Source organism: Phycodurus eques, chromosome 21 (assembly GCF_024500275.1).
Source record: "Phycodurus eques isolate BA_2022a chromosome 21, UOR_Pequ_1.1, whole genome shotgun sequence".
Taxonomy (NCBI): Eukaryota; Metazoa; Chordata; class Actinopteri; order Syngnathiformes; family Syngnathidae; genus Phycodurus; species Phycodurus eques.
The window spans coordinates 10,992,477-10,998,607 of record NC_084545.1 but is presented as its reverse complement, the minus strand read 5'-3'; positions in this window follow the sequence as shown (position 1 = coordinate 10,998,607).

The following is a 6,131-nucleotide window of genomic DNA, read 5'->3' as shown; positions in this document are numbered from 1 at the left end:
GTGGTGAATTACCGGTGCAATCAGATTATTGCAGATCCAAGGACAGAGATCATATGGGCTTATAAGTGGCCTCCTCGCCTACAGTAGTATAGTAGTAAACTTGAACTACAGTTTGGGACAGTTAAACCAATATTGAGATATCCATCCATCCATCCATCCACCCATCAATTTCCGTCCCATTTAGTTCGGACAAACAGAATAAATCTGTGATTTGGCTCCCTCTAGTGGTAATTTGACGACAAGCTCAAGATCCCACATACTAACCGTGAAAAACCCACAACGGGACAACCGTTCACTAGAATTTCTCAGAAATCACTGTAATTTTATTGTGTACCATTATTATTATTATTATGATAATTTCAAAACAAACTCAAACTCATCAACAAATAAATGTCGTCCATATCAATTCACAACGCATTAAGACAATGCTGTGGCAAATAATGTGCTGGCATCACCAATCAGACGCTTGTGAGATCATCTGTTTGCAGTATTTCATTCTTTCTTGGCAGTTTATGTTGCTACTTGTCGCTGTTTCAATCCCAAAAACATGCATGGTAGGTTAATTGAAGACTCCAAATTGCCCGTAAGTGTGAATGTGAGTGCGAATGGTTGTTTGTTTGTATGTGCCCTGCCATTGGCTGGCAACCATTTCAGGGTGTGCCCCGCCTCCTGCCCGATGATGTCTGGGATAGGCTCCAGCACGCCCGCGACCCTCGTGAGGAGAAGCGGTTCAGAAAATGGATGGATGGATGGATGATAATCCGTTATATTACTGTTGATAAAACACAACACTGACACACGCCATAAACAAAAAGTCCCTTTTGAGTTATAGCCTCCACAGTTTGTCATCATCACCATAAAAAATGAGCCTTTAGCCCCTTATTGACCTTTGACCTCACATCAATGTGGTGCCTTTTCGATCTTGTCACACAGGGTGTGTTCACATGACACGGGGGACCAGAAACATATTGAGCCCACGCTGTTTTGAAGGTAACCCTGCTGCTGACAATGCAGCCCTCCTCCTCCCCCAAACTGTGCCTCTTGCTCTCTCTATCCACCTTCCTGCCATCCTCTGTTCCCTGCATGAGGGCCACGCAAACCATTTCTCCTCTAAGAACACCACCCAAGCATGACTTCAAAGGCTGGTTGGGGGTCTGGCTGCGCCAGCGGGGTAACTCAAATCTTGCTTCGGCAATTTTCCTTTGAACCGTTCTTCTTTAAATATCTTATTTTTTAAATCTTGAATTGGTGAAGAGATGCTTGAAAAGATGAATCCAAGAATGATAGTCATAGGCTAAATATTCCAAACACAGTTTGGAAAATATTTTTTTCAGATATACATTCCTAATCTAAATTTGTTCCTTTGAATCCAGAAGAAATATGAAACATGTTAAAATTGATTTCATTAAGTAATTTTGTATAAACATGAAATTTTGAGCAAACCTTTGACCTTAAAGCTCCTGAACCTGCATATGGATGAATAAATATTAGATTTGAAAATGAGATGATATCCATCCTTCTATTTTCTGAGCCGCTTCCCCTCACTAGGGTCGCGGGCGTGCTGGAGCCTATCCCAGCTATCCTCGGGCGAGAGGCGGGGTACACCCTGAACCGGTCGCCAGCCAATCACAGGGCACATATAAACACACAATCATTCACACTCACATTGACACCTATGGGCAATTTTAGTCTTAAATCAACCTACCACGCATGTTTTGCTGTGGGAGGAAACCGGAGTACCCGGAGAAAACTTCACACAGGCGGGGCCTGGATTTGAACCCGGGTCCTCAGAACTGTGAGGCAGATATGCTAAACAGTCGTTCACCGTGCCGCCAAAATTAGATCATATTTTAATTATATTTTTTAACTTCTGTTTTTATTTAGGAGGGGTATTTTAAAAAAAAAGTAGTGACTAGTTAGCAAATCTGCCTCACAGTTCAGAGGTTGTTGGTACAAATCCGGGCACCGGCCTTCCTGTGTGGTCTTTGCACATTCTCCTGCGTGGGTTTTCTCCGGTTACTCCGGTTTCCTCCCACATTCCAAAAACATGCGTGTTAGGTTGATTGCAGACTCTAAATTGTATGAATGTTTTTTTTTTTTTTTTTTTTTTTGTCTATGACATGCCATGCAATTTGCTGGCAACCAGTCCAGGGTGTAACCCGTGTCTCTGCCAAAGTCTGTTGGCATAGAAGCTCCAGCTCACCCGTGACCTTAATGAGGATAAGCGGTATGGAAGATGAATGAATAAGTGATCCAAAATCAATATTATTGGCAGAAATAGAAGGCAAAAATATGGAAATTTGCTGAGTGCCCAGTAGAGGCTTGGGCCAGCTCTGGATAGCTGAACAAGAAAACTTGAAGTTTAAACAGATGAATATAAGCCACATATGTAATGCAGTTAATCTTGGATGGGATCCCAGTTTTCTTATATTGACTTTTCTAGAGTGTCTTTGGTGACTGTTTGCATTTGCACGTGTGTGATGCTAATCGTTGCTCTTGTCTGTCCGGCGTGTTTGCTTGGTGCTGCGGCACCGCCGCCACCGTTTCACGCTCACCTTTACTAGACACACAAGATTGTTTGGAATGCGTGTGGGAGAGGACAGTCGTGAGCAAACAGACTCTTCTTCCACTGTCATCCTTGTTTACTCACTATTGTTCAAGGCTTCTGTGTGGCGATGAGAAACAAAGGATTTATGTGTGTGGTGACAACGACAAGTGTTTGGGCTAAGGTGGCGCCAATGGGTTTGTTCATCTAATCAGTTGGCGCCCCGAGGCTTTGCATTAGCTTTGTGCTTCTGCATGAAGGGACACATTTATTTTTTTATTTTTTTAACTCAAAACAGTCAAAACTGTTCATTTTTTAAATAATGCATAGTCAACAGGATTTTGGAGCCTGAAAAAGCAAGCATTTAAAAACAGTTCTAAAAGTGGGCATTTTTGAAAATGACACCGTATCGTTTCTATCCAAACAAGGGCTGTTAAAAGGTTTCCCTCAAGGGGGCCATTATGAATGTATCCAATACAATAATCAATAAAATAATACACAATTACCTCTGCATTCTCTTGTTACAAAACATGTTTTAAAAAATAATAATAATATGAAATCTGAAGTGGGTGGGTGGGGCTTGGCGAATCATTTAACACACATAATCTTTTAGTGACATCATTTACATCTGTCAGTGCTGGCTTTAAACAGAAGGGGGAGAAATTCTGAAATTCGCCCCAATTGTTGGGAATGCTGGGAAATGCTGGTGTTGAACTGCCAAATGCCCCAAAAGGTGAACTGAGGGCATCAACATTGGTTTAAATATTGCAGCATATAATATAATATGCTCTAACCAAACCAAACATTAGAATTTTTATTGCGTTACTTTTTATTGCTACTGCGTACCCGAAAATATATATTTTTCCACTTGAATGTTTAATTCTGCCAGACTGTTCATGTCTGTGTGTTGTCTCATACATTTCAATTGAATGATTTAAGCAAAAAGTTAACTTCAAACATAAGGACATATTACGAATAAAGTTTGTGACTTTGTTCTCTTTAAAAACATCCCGAGGTTATCCGAAAGCGCCACAAGGCTCGAATGTTTTGAATGAAGTCGACCTTTTCTGTCCTCCCCTTCTTCCCATTTCCTATGCAGCATCTGATATTGTTGATCTTGTTTTTCTTTCGTACTTCCTGAAAAATGAATAATAGTTCTGTCACGTCATGGAGTGTGGGCTTCTGGGTTGTCTCCTTCCTGTTGCCTGCCTTATCTCGCGCACAGTCTGGCCTACTGTGGTGTCAAGCCTCGGCTCGCTCCCCCTCTGCGGAGTCAGACAGATAGACACACAGACAGAGTGGGGGGCGCTTTAACTTAGGCGCCTGACACTTTCTTCATAGCGCACCTCCCAAAGAGTTGAGCAAAGACAGGAAGCTCCTAGGAGCTCCTTCCTTCCCCAGACTGAGACACACAGGAAGCATTTTGCATGAAGGCTGTTGGTTTTTCGATGCACAGCGGTAAGGTGGGATGCTGGGAAGTCTTTGGGAGCGTTTAGTGAGGGGGGTTAGTTACTTGAGGCCTCGCCATGAGGTCCTTGTTTTTTTTCCCGGTGGCCATTAGTGTGACAGTTTACAATTACTGACAGATTAGATTTACTGAAGGATTGATGTTGTTCTTGCAGCTGAAAAATATAAACAGCACCATGCCATTATAGATTAATGCTGCCTACTGGGGTTGGAGGACTTTCTCAACACAGGCTGAACATTTGTTATTATTGAAAAATATACTGTAGCATTCCCTGAAGGCTTTGAAGACCAGGACGGTGCTAGCAACACTGACTTTGACTTTAGCCTCTTTTATTTTGACATACCTTCCCCCAAAGGTTTGCATTACCAGGAGCCAAGCATGAAATATGAAATATGAGCAGACATTAATTTTGACATTGTTTCCGGTCTTTCCTGCATAACTGCTCAACCTTCCTTCTTTCTGGCCAACTCACGGTTGCATTAAGGTTTGTATGGTACCGTGGTGAATGGAGAAAGGCCTCATGTGTGTTCTTACTGCTCTTGTAGTGTGTGGTTTATTCGAGATGACAAACACACTACACCACAGACATGCTGATATCTCCACTAAAAAACGAGTCCCCCAAACACGCCACAGTATCTAGACTAACCTGGAGAGGGAGCATTCTTCAAAGTGGTAAAAGAAGCACTAGTAAAGAAACCCTAACATGTCATTTGACCAAGGCAGAGCAATTGCGAAAACAAGGTTAAATGGCTTGAATAATGATTTTAGCCTACGAGGCTCTACTGGCATAGTTTGCCTACGTCAAGTGCCAGTCGAAAAGAAGCTGTTACGTGAGGTAAATTGCTTCGAATGGAGACGGAGGTGCTGGCTGTAATTTAGCTTTCAACAGCTAAGTTGATTCCAAAAAAGATATGGTGGAAAATCAGACATACCAGTAGTTAACATGATAATTAAAGGGGCTGGCTAATTAATTACATTTTCTGTTGTTTGGATTAATGACACAGACAAGCTCTTTTCAAAATAAAATGTGTAGCACGATGCAGTCCACTAACAGGCTAGCCATTATGGTTTGGTAAATTACTGAAAAACAACCCAAACAAAATTGCACAAACAATACCTGTGAGAAAATGCCTTCCAAAAACTCAATGATGGAGGTGTGGTTCCCTTTCTGTCCTTTAAGAAGTAACTAATACGTCTTCGGGCAGTCTTGCGATCTTCTCTGCAAAACTATTCACGATTTATCTGCTAGATTCATTTAGCTTTAGATAGTGCCAGTTACAAATTAGCTAATGTTCCATTTCACGTCACAAGCATTGGGCTAAACATGGTGTTGACCACACACACATGAATTTGACCACACAAAGATTTGCAATGGTAAATATTGAACAGATTTACACCGGCACAGTGGACGACTGCTTAGCTCATGTGCCTCACAGTTTTGAGGACCGGGGTTCAAATCGTCTGTGTGGAGTTTGCATGTTCTCCCCGTCCCTGCGTGGGTTTTCTCCGGGCAGTCCGGTTTCCTCCCACATTCCAAAAACATGCGTGGTAGGTTGAAGACTCTAAATTGCCTGTAGGTGTGAATGTGAGTGCGAATGGTTCTTTGTTTGTATGTGCCCTGCGATTGGCTGGCGACCGGAATATGTGTACCGTATTTCCTCAACGAGCCTACGCGTTATCCACTTGAGCAAATGAATTTGTGATCTACATTGATAAATTAAAATTGCTGTTGCCCTGAGTCCAGAAGGAAAATATTTATAAACAAACATGATAAGTGTTGAGATATTACTCGAGCATATTTTAGTACCCAGATGCATTAAAAAAATTCCTCCTCAATTTATATAGGAGAACGGGCTTTGTGGGCTTCGAGCTGTGAAACCAGTTTTAGCAAAATGCTTAATTGTTTTTCCATTGGCCTTTTCTACAAATGTGCCTCATTTGTTTTTCAATTGTTGGTTCACACACAAAATTGGATACATATTCATCTTTTGAGGAAACCTTTGCAGGTGTTTAATTACAATGAAGTGGCTGAATGTTATAAATTGAGCCTACAGAAGTAAGCCCCCCCCCCCCCCCCATTATTTATCACCCCCTCCTCCCAAAACTCCCCCCCTGACG